The sequence below is a fragment of the Ctenocephalides felis genome, unplaced genomic scaffold (assembly GCF_003426905.1).
Source record: "Ctenocephalides felis isolate EL2017-DRISC unplaced genomic scaffold, ASM342690v1 CF-g0.4_SCAFFOLD_00845, whole genome shotgun sequence".
Taxonomy (NCBI): domain Eukaryota; kingdom Metazoa; phylum Arthropoda; class Insecta; order Siphonaptera; family Pulicidae; genus Ctenocephalides; species Ctenocephalides felis.
Genome location: NW_020536999.1, coordinates 27,844,793 through 27,863,122, shown reverse-complemented (window position 1 = coordinate 27,863,122; position 18,330 = coordinate 27,844,793). Strand labels below are relative to the sequence as shown.

The window sequence follows — 18,330 nt, the reverse complement described above, 5'->3', positions numbered from 1 at the left end:
TCTGAAAAGAAAAATAATTTATGATTTCCATCAAAAATGTGAAAAAATATTGCGAAAGGAAGGCAATGTTAATGTATAATCATTCTGTGTCGTCTGCAGAAAAATGATTATCATATTAATGTTTTCTCAAATAAGTTGATAAATTTATTAATCAATTATTACATTTTAAAAATATAATTTTAAATGAATCTTATAGAAATTACGTTTATTTAGGTTTAACAGCATGTGGTAAATTTTTATTAAGTTATACTGAAATATGGACTCCTGTGGATTTTGAAGAAAATGTTTTTGTACTTCATAAATTAGAATACAGGTGAAAGGCGAAATTAATATAAATCATTAACTGTTATGCATAAAATGATGTCACAAGTAATTCATACAAGGTAAAGTTTACAAGTAATTTATTAACTCCGAAATACTCTAAATAGAATTTCAATAATTTGAAGAATTTTAAGTGTTATCAGTGATTTCGGTATTTAAAAAAAAATAATTCTGAAAAATAAATAAATATAAAATCCTAAACTTTTTATCAGTGTTTGTCTAACCAATAACTCCGTCACTTTGAATTTACTTAATCTTTACTAGAAGTAACTACGTCGCAAAATTCTTAGAAAATGTAAATATAGTTAAGTCAACAAGACAAGTAATATCTTCTAACGAGGTTGTGTTTCCTTCTCAATGCAATATATTCAGGTGAATGTATGTGTTTCAGCTATTCCTGTGTATATTAACACTTTAAAGAAAATATTTCATCTTTTATTTGTTTAAACGTTTAAATCTATCTGATTTCTCGTTATTCATAAATAACGGATATACACACAAATATAGTTTCTTATCTTGTTGTAAAGTAATATAGAACTAGACACAAGATATAACATATATAAGTAGATTCTTCTGAATAAATGCATTAAATAAAACGCAAAGATTTATAATAAATTAGTGTTTAATTTTCCCACCGTTTCGACGAATTGAAAAAGTAAAATCTGTATTTGTGCGATATTTGGCTCAACTACAAAAAAGTATTCGAAAATTTAACGAACGCTTACATATATGATACAGTTACTGCCTAAAATCTTTTTTTTTTAGTTTTGGAAACTGTTATGCTTATCCACGGACAGATTTTTGTATATTTTGATTAAAACAGAATGGTATGGATTTATAAAAAGGTTTTTAAATGAATTTTGATTAAAATTTACTTTTTAAGCTTATGAAAAAGCTCAATTTTACATATAAAAATTTAACCAAGGGTTGTTCGACTCTAACACTTATTAACTTCCCGAAGGAGAAGTTTATGTTTTCATCAAAAAATCCGAATCGCTAATTTTATGTTTTCTCGACGTTTCGAGCCATTCTGAATCGAATGAGACCAAATTTGGAAAAAGTATGTGTGTGTGTGTGTGTGTGTGTGTGTGTGTGTGTGTGTATGTGTGTGTGTGTGTGTGTGTGTGAACAGATTTTTTGCCGTAAATCGACGTTTTCTCCAAAACGGTTGGACCGATTTCAAAAATTTAAAAGCCATTCGATGTATCTCGTTGAGGACAATCGTCTCTGAGTTTTGTGCGGCGATCGGCCAAGCCGTTTCTTTGTAAATTGCAGAAAAGTGAAAAATTTTTCGTCCACGTTTTAGCCCGCAATTCTGAATCGATTCTGAAAATTCAAAAACCGTTCGATAGATATTGGTTGGGAATCGTGCTGATTAGTTTTTGGTTAAGATCGGCCGGGCCGTTTTCTTGTAATAAAGTTTTTAAAAAAAAAATTTTGACGATTTTTATGATTATTTTTTTGACGAAAGATACCATAGTTTTCTAGGTCATACTAAAATATTACGGCCCTACGACAACTGGTTCAGCTTTAAAAATTAGTCAAAGTTTGCAAAAATCAGTATGGTCTTTTTGGCATTTGTCAAAATTAGACTTTTGATCGACGTTTTCTCAAAAACGCCTGAACCGATTTTAGAAATTTAAAAGCCATTTGATGTATTTCGGTGAGGACTATCGTTTGTCAGTTTTGTGCAACGATCTGTCAAGCCGTTTCTTTGTAATTCGAAAAAACTTTTCGTCCACATTTAAGCTCATCCTACCGAACCGATTTTGAAAAATCAAAAACTGTTCGAAAGATATCATTTGGGAATGATACTGATTAATTTTAGGTGAAAATCTACCGAGCCGTTTTCTTGTAATTAACTGTTGAAAAAAGTGTTAAATTTTCGTCCACATTTAAGCTCATCCTACCGAACCGATTTTGAAAAATCAAAAACTGTTCGAAAGATATCATTTGGGAATGATACTGATTAATTTTAGGTGAAAATCTACCGAGCCGTTTTCTTGTAATTAACTGTTGAAAAAAAGTGTTAAATTTTCGTCCACATTTAAGCTCATCCTACCGAACCGATTTTGAAAAATCAAAAACTGTTCGAAAGATATCATTTGGGAATGATACTGATTAATTTTAGGTGAAAATCTACCGAGCCGTTTTCTTGTAATTAACTGTTGAAAAAAAGTGTTAAATTTTCGTCCACATTTAAGCTCATCCTACCGAACCGATTTTAAAAAATCAAAAACTGTTCGAAAGATATTAGTTGGGAATGATGCTGATTAATTTTAGGTGAAAATCTACCGAGCCGTTTTCTTGTAATTAACTGTTGAAAAAAAGTGTTAAACTTTCGTCCACATTTAAGCTCATCCTACCGAACCGATTTTAAAAAATCAAAAACTGTTCGAAAGATATTAGTTGGGAATGATGCTGATTAATTTTATGTGAAAATCTACCGAGCCGTTTTCTTGTAATTAACTGTTGAAAAAAAGTGTTAAATTTTCGTCCACATTTAAGCTCATCCTACCGAACCGATTTTGAAAAATCAAAAACTGTTCGAAAGATATCATTTGGGAATGATACTGATTAATTTTAGGTGAAAATCTACCGAGCCGTTTTCTTGTAATTAACTGTTGAAAAAAAAATTTAATCCTTCTTTCATGGAACTTTTTTTGGCGATATACATCATGGTGTTATAGAACTTACTGTAATATTACGGCCTTACAACAAGTAGTTTAATTTTAAAAATTCGTCAAACTTTGCTAAAATTATTATCGTTTTTTTTAAAGTAGGATTGATGAAGTATATTATTTACACATTTTTTTGATCAAGTCGATTATTTACACATATCGGGAAGTTCATGTAATTTGCCTCAAGGCTAAATACCAAACCAACTAGTTTTTTAAAGCATTGGATCAATTTTTTAGATTTTTTTAAAATACGAGAAATAAGATTGAAAAATATATGCAACCCTCAATTTTCACCTGATATTGAATTATATGTATAACACGGCAACAAGTGATCAGTATTAGATATTTTAGATAGATAGATCAAATACATTTTATAGACTTAGCGTACTAATTTTTAAGAAAATCAAGATCATTTTCTTTGCTTTGCGCATTCATACATATTGGTATAACTTTTTACGTAATATTTTCCGCTTTTTTCATAAATATTTTTATCTTGGAGCCCCGTCACTTGTTAGGATATATTTTATTTTATTCATTACTTTGCAAATAATTACAAGTTAACCCGAAATGACTTACCGTTTTATGGCTGTTCATAAATTTTTCCGCATAAACGCGAATCTTGGAGCACTTGAGATTATATTTTTATTCGGCATTTGTTTTAAATGTCGGACTTTTATTACTAATTTACCATAAAATCGGCAATTTTGTACGCGCGAGTCAGGCTGAATTGAATAACGCGCCGTGTTTCGGGTAAATGAATGCTTATTTATTGTCGGAGATTATTTTAAATAAACGTCTGCGTAAAAAAACGTTAAAATAAAGTCACATTTACATAAAACACTCTTGAAAAGTCGTAAAAAATGTTGCATAACACAAATTGCGTATTTTTATCTCTTCTCATTATAGTCTTTTATTGCGTTCTTGTGATTGTGATATGACTAAAATTTCCCTGAGAGTATAATTTCGGAGATTAACTTGTATGAGGTGATGAAATATTAAAAAATCGTAATGGTTCGACACATATTTGGGAATAATGTTGACCTCACACCATACCTTGGAAGCAAGTCGAAAGAAAAGAATTAAGTTGATTGTAAAATAATAAGAAAATATAATTATATAATGCGTATTTGGTAACTGAGATTTTTTCCAACAGTTTTTGAATTTTCAGAATTTTGGCAAAAAGTTCCACTTTTCTGTTAATTTTAAAGATACGACTCGGCAACTCATAAATACGTCAAACGATCTAGGATGGCTTGAAACGTCGAGAAAGCATGAAAACCTAATCGGCTTTCTAGCCCTTCTTTGAAAAGTTGAAAAATCTGTAATACGATATAGATGTAAATATTTTACTCTACATACATCGATGTATTGGTATGATCATACCAAGAACTAAGACAAAATTGGTTCAAAATTGGAAGTTTCATTTTAAAAGTGAATAATTTTGGAATTCATATTAATTTTCTATATACGAAAACCCATTCCAAACGGCCTGATTTCGAGCAAGAGCGATATCAGATTTTATTTGGAAAAAAATTTTCATATAAAAATAAGACGTAAGTAAAAGGTTCAGTCCAGTAGCTCGTAGGACGAAGGTTCTGATTGACGGCAATATAAAAATAAAAAAATATGGATCTTAGCAAATATAACTCATCAAAATATATTATAATATTTATCACAAAATAGTTCTAAAACAACTGTTGCTGCCAGAAATAACACATTAGAGTATGTTGTATCAAATCGTTGAGTGTTTGTGTATTTCTATTCCAATTACATGTTTGAATTAGACTTTTTCTAATTTGCTCCAGCCAAAGATCAAGGTTAGTTTAACCTGAATTATGTGTAACTTTGAGATTTTATTACGGTTGACATATGATTGTAATTATCCACTCGGTTCATACTATTTCCAATTTGTACTATGATACAGTTAATTAAAATTACAAGGTTGCAGCAGTCGAACGAGTTGCGCTAAACTTTCATCGGGGCTTTTATAATATATCGAGGACTCTTAATATATTCTTATATAAATAATTACTTAATGTAAACATACACATACACACAAACATACATACATACATATACATGTATATAAATAGATATACAACATGTATTATGTTTCTGTTGCATCGGACATAATATCAAGGAAAAATCAGGATAAAGCTTGTGTAATAAGTTATATTTATCATTAAGATTTTCAATTTAGCTTTAAGTAATTTCATGTAAAATCTGATTTCTAGATAACTAGGTGTGAGTAGAATTTTGCCATGAAGCAAGATGCATGAATGACTAAATGTGTACATAAATTTCTAAAATGCCCTTTTGTCCAAATACTATTTAATATTTTTATTCTATATCTATATACTATTTGTTAACTGATTGTAAGTGAAACTACTTTTCGTAGATTATATTATTGTTAGTATGATATTATTTTAGGATATTTTCCAACCCTCTATTTTTATGCTATATTTCATTACAATTGTCAAAATAAAATGTCAATAATAAATTGCAAAGAAACGGCTTGGCTGACTTACACCAAGAACTAATCAGCACGAGTCCCAAGTATCCTTCGAAAAGTTTTTGAATTTCCAAAATCGGTTCAGAATATTGGGCAAAAAAATTGAACCCATCTTCTAAAAAAAAAAAAAAATTCTATTTATTAAGAACGTCTCGGCCGATTGTCGCGCAAAATTAATCAACACGTGTTCTTATCTAATTTCATTAAATGATTTAAGTTTTGAAAATCGTGCAGCCATTTTTGAGGAAACATCGACGGAAGGTCAAATTTTGGATAACACATATATATTCACATACTTTTTACCAAATTTGGTCTCAATCGATTCACAATGACTTGAATTGTCGTGAAAACATAACATTAATAAATCAGATATTCTGATGTAAAACGAACTTCTCCAAGGGGAGAGTTAAGAAAAACAGTAATTCCTAATCTAGATCTGATCCTGATATCATTGACATTATTAAGCATTTTAGATTACTTGAAAGTTGCTCTCAACAGACCCCAAAAGTTCTAGATAGGCCCTACACTTCTATAGAGTTAGAATTTAATAGATCATCTCATGAAACTTGAAGCTCTGTTTAGGAAAGGTTTGAAAGAGCTTACAAAAGTACTCAAGTTTAACAGAGGTCTACATTTATAAATTATAATTAATATGCTTTTGCTTATATTAGATATTTTAGATGTGTTTTTTTATAAAATATATTTTACACGCTTTGCATTCGGATTCTAAAGGAAATCTCAAAGTAAAACAACAGAGCCTAAAAGTTCTAGGAATGTCCTAAACTTCTATGACGTTAAAACCCAATAAATCATCTCGAGAGTCTCTCTTTAGGAAAACTTTTGAAAAACTCAATTTAGAATGAATTCTCTTTTACTTTACATTAGATATTTAAGACGTATTTTTTTCAAATGCATTTTATAGATTTGAAATTGCATTCTGACTTTTAAAGAAATCTTAAAGCTAATTATACTCTAAGAGTTCTGTGAAGGTCCTAAACTTCTAAGGCGTTAGAACCTAATGGATTATCTCGAGAATTTAGAAGCTTCTTTTAGAAAAAGTTTTAAAGAACTGAAAAATATTTTCAATTTTAATACATATCTGCATTTATAAAATATAATTAGTATGATTTGATTTTTATATTAGATATTTTAGATGTATTTTTTCTTATACATTTTATATTTTCCAGAAAATCAGATAGTTCAACAGACCCTAAAAGTTCTTGAAAAGTCTTCTATGATGCTAGAGCTTAATAAATCACCTCGAGATTCTCGAAGCTCTTTTTAGTAAAGATTTTAAAAAACTTAAAAAGATTCCTAATTTTGAAAAAGGTTACATTTATAGATTTTAATACATATTTTTTCACTTCATATTAGATATTTTTAGGTGTATTTTTTGCATATATACACTTTATATATACAGACTTTGCCTTCTGATTTTTCATAAAATCCTAAAGCTAAACCCTAAAGTTCTGGAAAAGTCTTACATTTCTATGGAGTTTGGAGAATTTGATCGATCATCTTGAGAGTTCAGGTCAGGAAAAGATTCAAAAAACTTGAAAATATCGTCAATTTTGGTTCAGACCTACATTTGTTACCCTGCAAGTCACTTTTATCTTCTCGAAACAAAAGATGTTCTGGGGTCATATGGTGTAAATAATAAATGTGAATAATTTCAGACTTTATCATCTTGGCCGTTCCATTTTTATGAATGGGTCCATAATTCCTTTTGCACGGCACAACGGCATTGATACATCGCAGTTTAAATGTGCGTATTGTTCATTCTTCTTGCTTAGGATAAATTCCCAACCTACGTGTGTTTCGCGTTATAGAATAACTTATAGTAATGCAAGGATATGTGACTCTTAACAATGTTACATATATCAACAAGCGAATAAATACACTTTGCACAATAATACTGGCCGTTGCAGATCTGAATGTTCCACTTATAAAATCAATGCTTCGGGAATAAATTATTTTCTACCGGCATACTTATCATAAAGGTATAAATAATTATGTACAGGTTTACGTGTAATCGAAATAGGCGGAGGGCTGGTGAAAATTCGGAAAAGGAAATATTCTGTTCTGAAAATAATTTATAGCTGAGTATAATACGACCGTAATCATAACGGTACTTTTTTGTAATTAATAGATTAAACAAAAAACAAATATTTTATCATTGTTTTAACAACATTGGGCATTTTAAATTAGTAAAGCTGCTTTAAACAGACCCCAAATGTTCTAAAAAATTCCTATAAAAGATCATCAGCTCGGAAATTTCAAAGCTCCTCTTGGAAACGTTTTAAAGAACCTAAAAAGATTCTGAATTCTGACACAGGTCTACATTTAAAAAAATTAATTAATGCGCCTTCACTTCATATTAGATATTTTACATTATTTTTTAAATACATTTTATAGACATTGCATTCTGATTTTTCAGAGAACCAGAAACTCTCTAAAAGTTCTTGAAAGGTCTTCTATGGTGCTAGAATTTAATAAATCATCTCGACAATCTTAAAGCTCTTTTTAGTAAAAGTTTGAAAGAGTTTACACAGATTTTCAATTTTAACATAGGTCCTTTTAACATTTTTTTGGTGTGTTTTAGTAACCAAAAATCTAATCAAAAAGATTTTAAAGAAAAAATCCTGAGGTATAATTACAGTTTTTTATGATACTAGATTTTTCTGAAATACAAAAATCTTTGAGGACATATATACATTTTAAGAATTAAATAAAACTAGAGCTTGAAATAATTTAGCTATATATAAAATAAACAGTTTATATTTCCATGGCAAACCTGAATTTTGATTAAAAAAAACTTCTTTTGCGGATACTTCTACTTTTTAAATAAGATTATAAAATTTTAAGTACAAATATTAAATAATTTCGTTTGCGCATTAATATTAGTATATTTAAGAATTAGAAAATATTAGAATGGGTCCTTAATTCTAATATTAATGCGCAAACCAAAATCATTTAATATTTTCACTTTAAATTTTATAATCTTATTTAAAAAGTAGAAGTATCCGCAAAACAAGAAGTTTTTTTTAATCAAAATTCAGGTTTGCCATGAAAACATAAACTGTTTATATTATATATAGCTAAATTATTCCAAGCTCTAGTTTTATTTAATTGTTAAACTGTTTATATGTCCTCAAAGATTTTTGTATTTCAGAAAAATCTAGTATCATAAAAACCGTAATTATACCACAGGATTTAGATTTTTGGTTACTAAAACATACCAGAAAAATTCAAATTTTAATGGCGTTCAAGCTTTTAAGCTCTTTCTGGAGAATGTTTTAATGAACTTATGAAAACTCTAAATTTTAAGCGGTTTGCCAGCATTATTGTTTGAAATTGTTTGCATAATACAAATAACAAATAAAAATACATTTTTTATAAAATGATGATAAATAAATATTTCATTCTCGAGATGATTTATTAAATCCTAGCGCCATAGAAGACCTTTCAAAAACTTTTAGGATGCTTTCTGATTCTCTGAAAAATCAGAATACAATGTCTATAAAAATGTATTTGAAAAAATTAATGTAAAATATCTAATATAAAGTGAAAGCGTATTAATTAATTTTTTTAAATGCAGATCTGTGTCAGAATTTAGAATTTTTTTTAAGTCATTGAAAACGTTTCCTAAAGAACCTTTAAAATTTCCGGGATGATGACCTTTTATAGGACATTTCTCGAACTTTTACTACTTGTATTACAAAGCTTATGAAAGTAAACTAACAACAAATATAAAATATACACATTTTTAAACAGTACAAATTAAAATAACATGTATACAGTATAAAATTTCATTCATATTTTATCAGTAGTACCCAATATTAAGGTTTTTCTCACAAGTATTGTACAAAAAATCTAATAATTTAGATTATTTTTATAATATATCTAATTTGGATGGAAGCTCTTCCATTTTCAATTCATTATAATAGAGATGTAAAAGAGCTTTATTACGTGCAACTGCAATATCTACAAAAAAAAATGTTCAGTATTTACCAAATATTTCGTTAATAGTTTGTTATATATTTTTTACCGACAAACATGAGTTTATACATCATCTGCATAATCTAAATTGCAGTCAGAATAAAAAAAAGAAATCAAGCGAGCATTTGATTTATCTTAGGTTTCAAACATATCTCGCATTTCATATCAAAGTGTGATAAATCGTGCGAATTAATAACATCATATCGCGAAAAGAGATCTACCTTATAGATGCTAAATGCTCAGAAAATAATTTCGCAATAAATGCTTAGAAAATCGCATGTTATCTGTATCAATTTGTCATAAAACATAAAAATTAAATTAGATTTGATCACTTGACGCATATATTCATCAACAAAATTTGAAGTACAAATAAAGTTTTATATAAAAATATAATGCTAACAATTCCAGAACATATATTTTCAACCATTTTCCCTTTCTAGTAAAGGGCGTGTTAAGACTTGCGCAATGAGAAATTTGGGGTTGTTTTCTAGCAAATGGAGGTGAAATTCATTCTTAGTAAAAAATTCTAGTTACCCTTGAATTGTAGGATATAAATATATTTGTTATAGTATTTCTGATAGTTACAAATTTAAAAAATAATAATGATAATGCGATGTAAATGGACATGATAAACAATAATCAATAATATTATTATAATAAAGAAATGTGTAAATATAATCAGAAGATACTTTTAAATTCAGCAATATAAAGTAAAAAATGTTATTAATATTATTAAAATACAAATAATTATTTTTCTATTCTTCACATAATATTTAGCACTACTAATCCGCTGTATATTTGTATATAATATTCAATTGCAATATTATTATTTATATTTTAGGATTTTTCCATTGTTCATTTCAATTAATTATTTAAGCTTTAAGTTTACATACTATTTAATGTCTTATAAAAAGTTCTATTTTGTAAAGAGATAAAAACGCCTGATAATAAATGATAAAACGCTTAATATATAATTTTGAATAATATAAATATTTCAATCATTATAAAAATTAAATATAAGGATTAATAATATTTTTTATTGTTTTAATGATAATTTGATTAATAATTTAATATCTATTTAATTTAATAATCCAACTTTAATTTATTTATTTAATCCTCGAATGCACATCTTAACAATTGCCCAAATATTTTATGTTGTATATTGATAGAAATGCCTAATATTTGATTTAATATTAAATTTTAAATATTATAAATACTACAATTGCTGCAATATTTTATTAATATGATTAGTTATAGATACCTACAATTAATATATTACAAAAAAAATTGGTATGATTTTTTTATAAAATTTTAATTTAATTAATTAAGCTTTTTCATACATTTTACCAATTTCTGATAAAAAGTAATATTCTATATATAGTTCGAAATGCCTGATATTTGATTTCATAATTTAATTGGGATAATACAACAAATAATTTTTACACAATTCTGCTATATTTAATTTTAGCAAAATTTAATCAAGGTATTTAAGGTAAAGCAACAATATTTTTAAAAAAATAAAAAAATAAAAAATTCTTATGTTTGTGATAATAAATAACTAATTTACTTTACTGGACACAAAATAGTTGTTTCTTTCATGTTTAGTAACCGTTTCTTCATAATTTATGAGGTGTTCATATTCTTATTTAGCCAAAAATTTAATTATTTTTGAGCTTTTTTTCTAATTATAGATTTCAATATTTTTTATTATTCAATAACATCTAATACATAAAATGTCATGCAAATGCATTTACAAGACACTACATAATCAGTCTAATTTGATCTTTGAATGAAATTACCGATATGCAAACATGTTATTACATGGAAATAAATAGTGACTAATTCATTCATAAATAGTTCATTAATAAATCAGCTTTTAAGGTAAAAACTTTCACTTAAGTTAGAATCAATCAACAGATAATGTTTTGAAATTGGTGTTAAATCAAATCGTTTGATCAGAATTCTCGTATAATTCGCGATAAAATAAGATAAATGAGAGGTAATCGAGGATATAATATATGTATAGTAATATATTACAAATTGAAAAAATTAGATTTCAAGGTATAATTTGATTTTTAACTTATATCAATATTTTTCTATAAATAAATAATAAATAAACCATCGACATGGTTAGTAGTAGAGGAGGTTCTTAGTATAGGCACAATTTATTTTAGGTACATTTTCACAATTTTATGTATTTAATTATTTATATTATGACAAAACTCAAAAAACTAGTTGGTTTGGTATTTAGCCTTGAGGCAAATTACATGAACTTCCCGATATGTGTAAATAATCGACTTGATCAAAAAAATGTGTAAATAATATACTTCATCAATCCTACTTTAAAAAAAACGATAATAATTTTAGCAAAGTTTGACGAATTTTTAAAATTAAACTACTTGTTGTAAGGCCGTAATATTACAGTAAGTTCTATAACACCATGATGTATATCGCCAAAAAAAGTTCCATGAAAGAAGGATTAAATTTTTTTTTTCAACAGTTAATTACAAGAAAACGGCTCGGTAGATTTTCACCTAAAATTAATCAGTATCATTCCCAAATGATATCTTTCGAACAGTTTTTGATTTTTCAAAATCGGTTCGGTAGGATGAGCTTAAATGTGGACGAAAATTTAACACTTTTTTTCAACAGTTAATTACAAGAAAACGGCTCGGTAGATTTTCACATAAAATTAATCAGCATCATTCCCAACTAATATCTTTCGAACAGTTTTTGATTTTTTAAAATCGGTTCGGTAGGATGAGCTTAAATGTGGACGAAAGTTTAACACTTTTTTTCAACAGTTAATTACAAGAAAACGGCTCGGTAGATTTTCACCTAAAATTAATCAGCATCATTCCCAACTAATATCTTTCGAACAGTTTTTGATTTTTTAAAATCGGTTCGGTAGGATGAGCTTAAATGTGGACGAAAATTTAACACTTTTTTCAACAGTTAATTACAAGAAAACGGCTCGGTAGATTTTCACCTAAAATTAATCAGTATCATTCCCAAATGATATCTTTCGAACAGTTTTTGATTTTTCAAAATCGGTTCGGTAGGATGAGCTTAAATGTGGACGAAAATTTAACACTTTTTTTCAACAGTTAATTACAAGAAAACGGCTCGGTAGATTTTCACCTAAAATTAATCAGTATCATTCCCAAATGATATCTTTCGAACAGTTTTTGATTTTTCAAAATCGGTTCGGTAGGATGAGCTTAAATGTGGACGAAAATTTAACACTTTTTTTCAACAGTTAATTACAAGAAAACGGCTCGGTAGATTTTCACCTAAAATTAATCAGTATCATTCCCAAATGATATCTTTCGAACAGTTTTTGATTTTTCAAAATCGGTTCGGTAGGATGAGCTTAAATGTGGACGAAAATTTAACACTTTTTTTCAACAGTTAATTACAAGAAAACGGCTCGGTAGATTTTCACCTAAAATTAATCAGTATCATTCCCAAATGATATCTTTCGAACAGTTTTTGATTTTTCAAAATCGGTTCGGTAGGATGAGCTTAAATGTGGACGAAAAGTTTTTCGAATTACAAAGAAACGGCTTGACAGATCGTTGCACAAAACTGACAAACGATAGTCCTCACCGAAATACATCAAATGGCTTTTAAATTTCTAAAATCGGTTCAGGCGTTTTTGAGAAAACGTCGATCAAAAGTCTAATTTTGACAAATGCCAAAAAGACCATACTGATTTTTGCAAACTTTGACTAATTTTTAAAGCTGAACCAGTTGTCGTAGGGCCGTAATATTTTAGTATGACCTAGAAAACTATGGTATCTTTCGTCAAAAAAATAATCATGAAAATCGTCAAAATTTTTTTTTTAAAAACTTTATTACAAGAAAACGGCCCGGCCGATCTTAACCAAAAACTAATCAGCACGATTCCCAACCAATATCTATCGAACGGTTTTTGAATTTTCAGAATCGATTCAGAATTGCGGGCTAAAACGTGGACGAAAAATTTTTCACTTTTCTGCAATTTACAAAGAAACGGCTTGGCCGATCGCCGCACAAAACTCAGAGACGATTGTCCTCAACGAGATACATCAAATGGCTTTTAAATTTTTGAAATCGGTCCAACCGTTTTGGAGAAAACGTCGATTTACGGCAAAAAATCTGTTCACACACACACACACACACACACACACACACACACACACACACACACACACCACATACTTTTTCCAAATTTGGTCTCATTCGATTCAGAATGGCTCGAAACGTCGAGAAAACATAAAATTAGCGATTCGGATTTTTTGATGAAAACATAAACTTCTCCTTCGGGAAGTTAAAAACAATAAGCACTAAGTTTTTGTAGATGTTTTGTAGAACGTTTTTAAACTTGTTGCGTTTCTTTATAAGGATTTTTTTCAGTTCACACCTATCATTAAACTCTCCGGATGAATCAATTCGGTCATTTTTTTTAAACATTGTTTGAACTGTTGTTTATAGTTTTAACTAAATTTATTTTTATATAAGTGAAACAATTAACTATCAAATCCTTGATTATTGTATGAAATAAATAATTTTCAGATCATTACAAAACAAATAGTCGAATCACTAACAACAACCTTAAAGTATCATTTCCAAGCCACGTATTTTTCCTATTATTATCCCCAATTATAATTTCACCTTGATATATCTATGTCACAAAAGTATTCCTTCGTTCTTCACGGATTCTAATTGGAACTGTTAAACAAAACAATTTATAACAATTGCTGTAGCATATGTATAATACCTATTGTTACAAGATTACGCATATATAATTGGCAGTCAATTTTCTTAATGTTACTTTATAATGCCCACGTATTTTAAAGCAATGGTGGTGGAAAATGACACAGAAATTCATTGCAAAATGTTTATTTAGATAGATAAGTAATAAATGAAATTGTGCAAAAAATATAAAATCAGGTGATGGAGTACTGTTTATCAAATACTGTGCCTCTGAATTTTTATGATTTATATGAATTTCAAAGATCGCTATATTTTTTTATATTTTATAATTCAACAAGTTAACTAGTTTTTTTTTTAACTTCCCGAAGGAGAAGTTTATTTTCATCCAAAAGTCTGATTCGCTAATCTTATGTTTTCTCGACGTTCCAAGCCGTTCTGAATCGAATAAGACCAAATTTGGAAAAAGTATGTATGTGTATGTGTGTGCGTGAACAGATTTTTTTATATATATTACACTTCAACAAGTTAACTAGCTTGTGCACAAAAAAATAGTTTAAAAAATTGAATTTTTCACAAATCCTTAATAAGCATTTTGTAATCACAAATTCAAAGTTTTAGAGTTGAAACTTTAAAAAAAAAAATATGTCCATCTCCACATATTCAGTTATAAAAATTAGTTAAGATTTGCAATACTATTAAGCTATTAAAACTTTCTTTTGTATGATGAAGAACAAGATTTGTATATATTTATATATTTTTATTCATTCATTTATTATTACATATATAATGAAAAATATTTGGATATGCTATTGTATACATAATTCAGCTTAAGCTATATATAAAAATATATAATTGCTATATTAAAACTTTTGCTAAATTAAAGATAGAATTAATTTTGTTACCAATACATAAAATTTAAAAAAATATAAAATATTCTAGAAAAGGGTAAGTAATTTAACTTCTTGTAAGATGTTGCACAAATAAGAGACTAATATAAATTTAAAAAAACAAATGTTTCAATATATTTTACTTTTCCTTAAATATCTTGATGCAGATCGAAAACTTTGTTAATTTGTTTTATTCTTGAACCGAAAAACTAAGTTTATATGTGTTAATTGTTAAGCGCACTGCCTCGTGAGGACAGGGTCATGCAGTAGTGATATCAATTTTTACTTGAAAATATAGATCAAATATATGTTTCCAATTGAAAATAGCCTATTTTTGGGTACTGTGGTATAAATTAGCAATGGGAAATCTCTCACACTATTCTTTCCCGAATCGAGTTGGGGTTTAACTCAGCTCATAGACCTGCCTAGGGCAGTACTGTAATGTTACTTAAAATATTTGATATATTATCTAGAATCAGAAAAGTAGAATATGTAAAAACAATGGTCTTGAAAAATTATTTTGAATATCTAAAAGAAAATCTAGTAACTGATGCTAATAAATTCATATTAATTTAATATTAACTTCAACTCTCCAAAGTGTCTTCATTAAAATGTCTGATTTAAGACATCTAAGACTAAAAAAATAATTCTGCTTAATAACTCTGGATGAGTGATTGCAAGTAAATTATATTTTTATTATTTATGTTCAAAATAACAAGAGGACCTAAAAGTTTAAATCTTTCTCACCTATGATCTCTAGATACACATGTGTATATATATTAAATGCATCACAATGAACATGAGTATTTATTTATTGCAAAATCAACCGAGTGTGAATTTGAAGTTACGCAACAAAGGTATATTGTACGAATATATATATATATATATATATATATATATATATATATATAAATCCATTCTCTCCGGCATTAATCTTCCAATAGGAATCCAGTGAATGATACAAGGTTACAATGGCAGAGAGTCCGATTGGTTGGAATCAACAATGCGTGCAAATATAATGTAACTCTAATGTACATTAACGTTGCTTTAGAATGAATACATAATAACTAATATAATTACGAATCACTAATACATACAATTGAATTACTACAGCCATTTTGATTCAACTATTCTTCTGCCGAAATATTCTGAACAGTGGTTTAACTACAGGTAAGTATGATATTTAGGATCTACGGTTTGTTTATATTAATTAATAATCATTCTTTGTAGCTGATACTTTTTCAAATGTACTAACACTATTTTATATCATTATTTTTATATACTTTACATTATATAAACGTTAGCTCATAAATCCTTCCATTGCGGTCAATATATAAAAAACTATTTCATCCCTGATTTAGAAGGCATAATCCATTTGAACTTAAACTGGGTAAGAATCACGGAATTTGAGATACCCAGCTGTAAGTCTGTAAATACTTGTATATTGACACCCTAAAGTTGTCTCAAAACCTACATATGATATTGACACCCTACCATATGTAGGTTTTGAGACAACTATAGGGTGTCAATATAAAAATATTTACAGACTTTGCAGAATAAAGGCTAGATATCTCGAATTCCGAGGTGAACTTACGATAATGACTAGACTAGCCACAGATTTTACCAAAATCAGAAAAGGAAATAGTAAAATATTTAAATTAACATAAAAAAAAGAAGTTAAAGCTATAAATCTCAAATAATGTTTTGCTTTTTTGTGTTTAAATTATTGCGAAATTTCTATAAAACTTATTTTTGTCATGTTTAATAATGCTATAATCATTTTTTACAAGTTTTCATAAATCTTTCATACTAGGAAGTTGTATTGAGAAAAACAAATAATTGAGTTTTGAAAATATAAGTCAAATTAATTATCTTAAATTATGTTCTAACGCGGAATGCGTATAGAAATTATTTATATAGTATGAAAATTATTATTTGTATTGCTTTCTAGTACAAAATATTATTTTTTGTACTAGAAAGGTATGGATTAATAATAAAAACGTGGTATAAAAAACTAATTAGTTTTATCATTCGTGAATCAAATAATCATTGATCTGGTTTAGAAAAAATTACTCTATTTTATATTGAATGAATAAATAATTAAAGTGTTAATTTTATACGAATAGTCAAAAAATGCGCTATAAGTATGAGAATTTTATACCAAAATTTAATTAAGATATAATTTAGTACATTAATAAAAGGTGAACCACTGGGTTTTGCTTTTAAAATTCTATGTTATTTGTCAAACTAATTACTCAATGTCTTTCTATTTAGACAGATTATAATTAATAAGAAAATAGAAAAAAATAAAAATGAGAATTGTTGGTTGTACTTAAACGTTTCATATAGAAGCCTTAGCCATTAACCTCCATGGTAGGACAACCGAAATTTAAGAATTTATGTAGTAATTGATATAAGATTTACATTATTAAAATGCATTTTAAGTAGTCACTCAAAATCGCCATAAAACAGTAATACGTTTTTTCAAACTATAATCAAATAGTTTGAAAAAAAACGTAATAGAATATATCTTGCTTTTATGGTAATTTAAAATTTGGTTATTATTTACTCTGGTGAAATGCATGCAAAGTACTTCACATAGTTTGTAAAATGTAATAAATTGATTTCTTTTCTTCAGATACCCTGACTAAGATATGAAAATAATATATAAATAAATAAATAAAAAAAATAAATAAAAAAATAACTAAAATAAAAAAAAAAAAATTAACAATAGTTTAAATAAAATGTCTGAGAATATGACTTTCTGTAGGGTAAGTTATAATAATCTGAAAAAATCGAAAATGATTTTTATGCACATCTTTACGTTTCAGAGGTTTCTAAATATTTTGGTATACCTTATAATTAGACAAAATAGATATGTCGATGTATGAATAAAATTTTTCGTCGACGTTTTCGGAAGAATTCAAAAAGTATTCGATTTGTAATGATGGGGAGATTTGCTAATTTTGGCAAAGGCCAGTCTCCCGTTTCAAAGATACGGGTAAATAATAGTGCAAATAATAGCAATTAAGTTTTTGAAGCGTCGTATTTGAGTAATTCAAAAAACGTTGCAATTGTGATAACGAAACGAAGGAGTGATTAAATTTTCGGAAGGCGGTCCAGCGATTTTTGAGATACAATAAACAAAATTTTAATTCAATAAAAAAATCTATTTGGCAGTCAAAAATAAGCATTAGATATGTGCACTTCAAATCATCAGGTAATATATAAA

At 27.5% G+C, this 18,330-nt stretch overlaps 1 protein-coding gene across 1 annotated transcript in view; it reads right to left on the bottom strand.

Annotated features, from left to right (window-relative positions):
• The window catches only part of LOC113371351 (dendritic arbor reduction protein 1-like), a 326,627-nt gene that overhangs the window by 307,647 nt on the left and 650 nt on the right, over positions 1-18,330 (bottom strand). The window lies entirely within an intron of this gene.